Genomic DNA, 8924 nt, shown 5'->3' on the forward strand with positions numbered 1-8924 from the left:
CCTGGGCTGGTGATCTTAGCATGGTCAGTCTAAAATAAGTCTTTCTTCCTCTCACGCTGAAGCAGGAAGCAAATCGAAATATTGGAAGGGCTGGTTAACAGAGCTCATTTCAGTAAGTTGTTTCAACTTATCTTACTTTCAATTTGTTGTCCTTCCAGGGCCGATCTGGCCCACACCTGTTACATGCTGTGGTGCACTTTACCCCAGTGATTACTAACTGCTGCGGTGAGCCTTTGTCCTGCTGTAGATTGTTACCAGTCGGAAGAGAGGCTAGAAACAAAATATCAGTGTTGTCAACACATCTGACATACACATGAATGAACATAAGCACACCCGTGTCTCTGCTTTTCCCTTGGTTTCTCTTTAACTAAGTTATTATTCTGAGTCTGTCCTGTTGTCTAATATTGACATTAAAATATCTTTTAAAGGAGTTAAGATGTGAGTGGAAGCTCAATTAGTGACTGCCTCTGGCAGGATAAAGATGTCTCAGAAAGAACAACGTTTACAGTTCCATGAAATTCTATAGCTCTGAATCAGGGTCCTCCACTCTCTTCCTTTAATCCTGAAACTAGTTCCTGAATTGAGGAGACTAGTGATTTGCTCGTTTGTTTTTTTTTTTTTTTTTTTTTTTTCCTTCTTCGGGCACCTGTCTAAGGTAGTGTCTTTATCTTTTATTGGGATTAGAAGAAGGCAGATGGCAATTAGTATCACAAGCTACTTAGCCGCTGTTTAGTCTTTCTTGAGTCTTGACTTTAAAATCTCCTAAAATGCTTCCTCCTAATTATTCCTTTAACACCGTCATGAGGCTTGTCTTCTGCTTGGTTGTGGTGAGATCTCGGTCTGTCACATGCCTGCTGTACAAGCATGGGGACCCGAGTTTAACCCCTCGGCACCCATACAAAAAGCTTGGCACTGAGGCGCACTTGAAATTTCAATTCTGGGGGACAAAAAGGAGAGAGGAGGAATTGGGGGAGGGGGCTCTCTGGTCAGCAACTGTAGCCTAATTGGTGAGCTCCAGGTCCCTTCGAGAGATGCTGTCTCACACAACAAACTGAAACAAAACAAAAAAATAAAACCACACAGTACAACAGCAAAAGCCCCAACCCAAAGCAAACCGAAATCAACCAGCCAAGCAACCAAAAGCCAAGATAGGCACCTCCTGAGGAATGATGCCTGAAGTTGACCTCAAGTGCACACACACACACATACATACAGGAACCATAACAACCACTACCCAAAGCTAGAATCATTGCTTTTTTTTTTTTTTTTCATGTATTTCTAGACACTCCTGGAACATGGAAACAGGTTCTGAAAATTAATTTAAAAAAATAACAACAGGTTAAACATTGATATTTATTTTCTTGTTCAGATCAACTGTTTTAAGTGTCTTCGTTCAAACTCCTTTTCATTCTCACCTTTCATTGTACTGAGGAAACTATGAGAAAAGGAATTCCCCAGCTCCTCCGGAGTCACGTGGGTTTTACTCAGCAATGGCTGGGTCTGTGTAGCCTGACCTCCCCCTGTTCATAACCTTCTCTGAGAGCTGTTTAGGGATGAATAACAAAGAACAGTCTCAACTGCAAGGGTTGGAATTAAGATGCTCCAAGAAAGAAGGGACTGAAGGAGCTGAGGGGGTTTGCAACCCCATGGAGGGATCTACAGTGTCAACTGGCCAGACCTCCCAGAGCTCCTGGGGACTGGACCACCAACCGAGAATGCGCATGGACGGACCCATGGCTCTGGCCCCCATGTGTGTCAGAGGATGGCCTTGTTGGACATCAGTGGGAGGGGCAGTCCTTGGGCCTGGGGCTATTCAGTGCTCTAGTGTAGGGGAATGCCAGGGCAGGAAGACAGGAGTGGGACGGTGGGTGGAGGGGGGAGCACCCTCATAGAGGCAGGGGGAGAGGGAGGTGGTAAGAGGTTTCTGAAGGGGAGACCTGGAAAGGAAGGGGAAAACATTTGAAATGTAAATAAAGAGAATATCCAATAAAAAAAGAAAACAACAACAACAGCAACAAAAAAGATGCGCCAAGAGCTGCTAGCCTGCTAATGGCTATCTTCATGAGATCACAGTCATGAGTCCATACAATCTGGGTTCCTATAAACACTATGTTATAGACAATGAAGCTGAGGCATAGAAGCCTGTGGTGGAAAATGGCAGCATCAGAATGCCAGTTCATCTTCCTCTAACTTGAAGTCCTGTGAGCTAGGATTGTGTGCTTAGACAAAAACAGGATGCGTAGAGAGATTCCATTTCTTTTTATTATTATTATTTTTTAAAATTTATTTATTATTATTTTCTTTATTTACATTTCAAATGCTATCCCGAAAGTTCCCTATACCCCACCCCCGCCCCTGCTCCCCTACCCACCCACTCCCACTACTTGGCCCTGGCCTTCCCCTGTGCTGGGTCATATAAAGTTTGCAAGACCAAGGGGCCTCTCTTCCCAATGATGGCTGATTAGGCCATCTTCTGCTACATATGCAGCTCGAGACTCGAGCTCAGGGGGTACTGGTTAGTTCATATTGTTGTTGAGATTCCATTTCTAAGTCCTTCAGTGGCTGAATATGTCATATCTATGTCATTGCGCCTTGAAGACTACTGCATCCTTTCCAGACATGAGGATGCTGCTTAAATGTAATTTATCGATGAATGTCAGAGGCTTGCTTGTTCCATTTCCTGATCTTTTGAGTGTCTCTGTGGGTTCAGGAAGGTCACTATCCTTCTTCGATCCTCTTGCTAGCTTCCCACCTTAGGCGGCCCCTCAGAAAGATTTGGATCCCTGACTCCAAGTAGCTCTAGGAAATGCTCTGCAAGTTGCTGATCACCCAGAGCAAATAGGAAGAAAGACAAAGCTGCCAGGCGCGGTGCTCATTAGGTAGGTCTTCAGCTTTAACCAGCCACAAAGATATTAAGAGAAGATATGTATAGCTGACCTTTCAAGATTAATAATTCCTGCGAGAAAGAACCTGTGGCATCCCATACAATTAAAACATGCCTGGAATATGAAAGGGAGTGATTATTTTACTGTTTGCAGTACAGATTGTCACATTTATTAAAATTTTAATAAAATGCATATGCACATTTACCACGCTTTAGTAACAAATAATATAAAAATTGTTTCAGTTTGCTTCTTTAAAATGAGATGTGTGACATTTTCTATGCTTTCTAATTATTTTGATATATTCCTTAGAATGTGTGCATTAATCCTGTAAAATTCTTTAACAACCAATTAATAAGACATTCCAGATTGAATCTTAAAGTCTGTTAAAGTCAAATGCTAAAGCACTTGTGATTTTAAATATTAGGAAACAGAAGTAGAAAAATACAAGAACCTGGGGTGTTTCTTATGTTTCTAAAGTTTTCATTGACACAGGATTACTGTTTGTGTTTTTGTGGTCTAATATAATATTTCACATACATATATAGTGTGATTATCAGACCAGAAGTGACTGGCATACACATCACCTCAAACACACATCATTTTTATGTTGGCAACCTTCTGAATGCTCTTTCCTAGCAATTTTGAAATATACAATTAATTGTTATCAATAAGCTGCCTTTCCTTAACCTTTCATTTTCTTTTATTCTTCCTTTGGATACTGCATCAACTGGGGAAGCAATCCCATGCGTTCATATCACATGCCTGGTGAAGGTGTCCCTGGCTTATGTTAATGTCTTGAAAAGATAATAACCAGGAGGGTCCATGTTGTCTTCAAATAAATATGGTCTTAGTGTGGCAGTTTGGGTTGAAAATCCCCAGATTGTATGTAATTTTACTCTGGTGTGACACACTGTATTCTATAGACCACTCACCAGTATTCTACATGGGAACAGTTTGGGTTTTCTAGGTTGGAGGAAAGGGGAAAGCCTGAGGGCCCAGGATAAGTTATTACTCTGGGGTCATACATCTGGCATGAGGTCTGCCTGGTTTGCTGTTTTTAATGAAACGAGAAAGGTTGCTGTGAATTAAATCGGAAGACAATTGAAAATAAGTTTGTAGACATACATATGTTCCTGGAATATAGAATTTTAATCTTTGCTTTTTAATATAGTGAGTTATCATGAAAGAATTTAAAAAGAGATTTATATTGCAGCTAGAGAGTCAGCTCAGTGGTTAACAGCACTGGCTGCTGTTCCAGAGGATCCTGGTTTGATTCCCAGTATCCACATGGAAGCTCACAACAGTCTGGAACCATAGTTCTAGAGGATCTGATGCCCTTTCTACACTCTGCAGGTACCAGGCACACATACAGCGCCTTCATATACTTATAGCTAAAACATGCACATACATAAAATTAAAAAAATAGGAAAGACTTTTATTATCAAGCCAATACCCAAAGCTATTTTATTCTGTATACTTCTTTAGATTTCTTGTTCACATGTAATTAGAAAAGCACACACAATTTTATGTTATCTAAAAAAATAAAATAAAATTACAATATCCTCTTTATTATCATTAATGAAATCTTTATAAGAGCTTGATTTTGGTCAATTATTTAACCATTCCATTATTTATGTATTTAATTATAATTAGGATTTAATTCATTTGTTTTGCTTTTAAAGAAATACCCATTTTAAGTTTCTAAAATATTTTGGGATTCTCTTTGTCTTTGAGTGTGTTTCTTTTTTTAGCTCAAAACGCACTCTTGATCAGTACAGTTTACAGTTCTTCATAGGTATAGCTAGATGTGCTTGCAGAATGATTTTTAAATGTGTAGTTATTTCTTTAGAATAAATTTTGTTCCTTTGCTTGCTCTTATTTTTTTTTTATCCTCTCACCACAATGAATTATTTAACACTCAGTTTCAATATATTTTCATTAGTATTCCCCAGCAATGATTGTCACTATGTCCTTTATCTGTTCCATGTTTACAGCTGAGGCTACACTGTAGAACGATCTTGTTCAGTTTCGAATATTTCCTGCCCTACTCTACATGGTTAGGGGCAGGCTCTAAGTGTATCTGTACCCCAGTTCTCTAGGACAGTTTTGCATAAATTTCCTGCCTACTAAATAAGTGAATCAATTAATTAAATGAGAGCACTTACATGGTTTTTGATGAATGCAGGAGGAGGTACAGTTCTCTATTAAAGGGGTTCATGGAAAGGTGAGATATTGGGAATGGAGGAACTTAGGAGAATGGCGTGGAAGCTGCCGTCTGCTTTGCTGGGTACTTCACAGGCCTTGTCTCATGCAAGCCTGGACAACTCTGAAGCTCTGAGGGTGCCACATGGAGACAAAGAGATGAGTGTTCATAGATGTTTGGCAATTATTTAAGATCATTTCATTAATGTCAGAGCTGGATGAGGGACAGAGGAAGAGTTTTACTGCTGTTCAAAAGACAGGGATGGGTGTGGTTTCTGCAAGAACAAATGTCTAAATACAGAATAAGAGAGCAATTAGTGCTTACAGAGTACTGAGGATGCCAGCCTGGGTAAGCAGTGTCTGGATGAAGGTGAAACCTTGGTAATCTATTTACGGGGTCACATGCTGTAAGTAAGAAACAGCAAGTAATTAAGGCCAGCATTGGGGTAGAAGGGGTTAAGGTCTGTTGAAGGGTGTGCCTGCTTAAATAATGGTTGCAACTGAGTTGGCTTGGGAAACCCTGATACCCAAGGCAGGTAATATTCTCTCTACAGCTCTGTCACCAGGTGATTATATTGGCCTCATAGGAATTAATTTACATTGCCAAGAGCCTTGGGAATACTCAGGTGAGGGTTTAGTGAAACCACAGAGAGAACTGAACTAGGAAAATAGCTCAATAGAAATAATTTTTAACTGCTTGATTGTTGACACAGAAAATAGAATCATATTTTAAAAGACAAATAAAATTAGTGAAAGATGTTCCTTTAATATCCTTCTTTTTCCTCTGTGGAAAATGAATTACAGCTTCTAGGCATGAATAATTTTCTGCCCATGCCTTTTGATTTGGAGTCCAGTCCATCACACTCACACACTTGGACATCCTAATGTATGCCTACACTCACCACTGTGTGCACCAGGAGGCATAAGACCAGTCCTGGTGCCTTAGGAAGTAGGTTGTGAGGGAAGGCAAACCAACAAATATTTAGCATGTCCCGTGTGCTGTCCATTTATACCAAATACATCACATGAGTAAATAGATAGAAAAATACTGTTTTCCTGACAGCTGATTCTAGGAAGGGAGAATCTTTAGAAGGCGTTATTGCTCCTTAGGCAATAGAAAGGGAGCCACGAAGAGCTGTTAAAAAGGGATGACAGAAACTAAATGATGAGGTAAGCAATGAGCCAGAATAGAGCTTTCTACTCTGAAAGCTCAGAGTATTCACATAGCTTTCTAGAAAAGAAATATAGGTGATCCTTATTTGATAGGCTCCATGTAACTTGATTGTAACAATCCAAGTCACATACTATTCAAACTTCCCATACAAGAGAACCAAGAAACAAAAACTTCTGGATTCCACCTTGGAAAGGTGAGATCCATAGCTTAGTAAATTCTTTGAACATGTGAAAGCTATTCAGAAGATGCTAGGGAGGACACAGTAGCTCAGACCTGATACCAGTTCAATACAAATGTTCTTTCAAGCCTGTTTCCTTTACTTCCAGAATTCTATAGAGATTAGTTCTCTGGGCCACTGTGTAGAGACAATAAGTGGGCACTGTCCACATGGTTGCTTGGTTGTGCTGTGATGTGAATGGTTCCAAGGAGCCTCCCACTTTGGAACTCTTCAAGGTATTTTGCATTTATAATGTTAATTCATTCATCAGGGAAGTGTAATGAATGCTCATCATTACTGTCATGCTGCAGGACAGCTTAGATCCAGAGTGGGCTTTGCAGGACTCGGGCTTGGGGTTAACATTTGCTGTGTGGCCATGGACTAATTAGCTACACTTAACAATCTTTCTTTTCAGTAAAGTGGAGGAGATCCAATACTTACCTTATCGTGTCATGGCTGTCCCAGGGGACACAAACAGGAAATAATGGCAGTAATTACGATCCATAAGCATCACCATCTCTAATCTCCATGACAGTCTTTAAGCTCCAGGTCTAACATATGGGGAAACTGAAGTTCAGGTAACAAAGGACATGCCCAAATGATGACAATATGGCAAAGGATGGAGTCACACTCAAATTTTGGAGCCTGTGCTCATCCTCTACTGATAAGTTGATTTTTCATGCATCTCCCAGAAGGAATCTTCAACTGAAAGTCCCGTTCTTTTAAGCCTTTCTTTATGTCCAGCATAAATATTAATGCAGCTCCCATCTGCCATCATGTAAAAACACTTGGTCAAATTTATTTTAGCAAATGGAGAAAATCGCTTTTTGTTTGGTATGGGTGTGATGTGTGTTATAGTTGCCTTTGACTACCCAGATCATTTCTGCAGTGGTTGCCTAGGGAACAAGCGTATAGCATTGGTAATTAAAAAAAAAAGGGAGGGATGTAAGTTCAAAGTGGTTAGAATTGTTGGCTGAATTTCAAGTGGTGACCTCTGTATTGACTGGAAAGAAATGTAATTTCACTTTCTCTGTAGAAATAGAATTAAAGGTGGGAAAAATTGGAGGAGTTGAAAAGAATTGGTAGAAAATGAAAACCTTCTAAGTTGTAGATTTTTCTGCCTGCAGTTCAAAACTAGGTAACCAGTATGTTTATTTTTTGAGTGCATAATTCTTACTGATTCTGGATGCGTTTTTATATATTTATAAGTGGGAAAAAATTCTGTGTGTTGCATTATAGAAAATATATAGCCACTAATGATTTTCGGCTCTATTCTGGAATGGAGCTATATAAAGCTATTATCCCAACACTTATCTTTCCTTTAAAAGAATCTTTGGCCTACTTTGATGATTCTAAACTCTCACAGTGTATAGATTATTGTGGAAAATAAAAATTTAAAAATCACTCCACAGTCTCTTTTTGTTTTCCTTAGGGACAATAACTTCTGAGGACAAGCCAAGGCAGAGCTATCCATTCTGAGGTAAGATGGGATTTAGGGAGCTAAAGGAGTGAACTGAAGCATGGCTTGTGTTAGAAATCTGATGCTTCTGTATCAAGGAGTATACCACAGGTACTATCTGAAACTTTGGGGATTAGGGAAAAATCAAAGGTCATGAACCTGGATTGCCATTGAATGAGAACTAAGTTGAGGGGTGTTTGCATTGTACTTTAATGACTGAATGCAATTTAAAATTTGAGTTAGTCTGTCTATGTTAATTTTATCTGCATTTTCTCGTCATTTATTTTAAGTAAGTTTGGCTTAGGTCTCTACCTGACGTTGTGGTGGGAAGATCAGATCGGAGCAGCTAATGTGGAAATCAGTGCAGAAGTTCCTCAAAAAGTTAGAAAGAGTTCTACTGCATAATCCAGCTACACCATTCTTGGACATGTATCCTACTGTGGAGATACCTGCTCCTCTGTGTTCATTGCTACTTTATTCACAATAGCTAGGAAATAGATACAACTTGAAGAATATACATAATGAAAATGTGTTGTATCTATACAATGGAATATTATTACAATATATTGTAATGTAACTGGAATACTACAATAGTGTGTTAGGCAAAATGGAATCATGAACTTTGCAAGTAAATGGTTGGAGCTGGAAGCAGTTATTCTGAGAGAAGTAACCCAGACCAAGAAAGACAAATGTCATTTTTTTTTTCGTTTATGGATGCTATCTTTGAATCTTCAGATATTTATGTTTCATTTGGGATACCTCTAGAGGCCAGAAAATTAGGAAGGAGTTATGGCAGGTAGATACTTTCAAGGAAGGGAAAATAGAATGCAGTGGTGCGAAAAGATTAAAGGGGTCACATATATTCCTGACATTCACCATAAGTGTTATCCTACGATGGATGGTGAGTTTGTATTATGCAGAAAAGAATTTAGGCAGGCAAGAGAAAGTAATTTTTAGAGAAACTTCATTGGCAGGCAGAACACCTCC

General features: G+C 39.3%; 1 long non-coding RNA gene across 1 annotated transcript; it reads right to left on the reverse strand.

The window, feature by feature from the left end:
* Positions 1 to 662: 662 nt before the first annotated feature.
* Positions 663 to 6601, reverse strand: LOC110330228. Its single transcript, XR_002380947.1, has 3 exons — positions 6535 to 6601; positions 1416 to 1543; positions 663 to 1051 (listed from the first exon to the last, which is right to left on the reverse strand). It is a non-coding gene; the product is annotated as an uncharacterized LOC110330228 (long non-coding RNA).
* Between the last annotated feature and the right edge of the window lie 2323 nt (positions 6602 to 8924).

The sequence above is a fragment of the Mus pahari genome, chromosome 13 (genome assembly GCF_900095145.1).
Source record: "Mus pahari chromosome 13, PAHARI_EIJ_v1.1, whole genome shotgun sequence".
Lineage (NCBI taxonomy): Eukaryota > Metazoa > Chordata > Mammalia > Rodentia > Muridae > Mus > Mus pahari.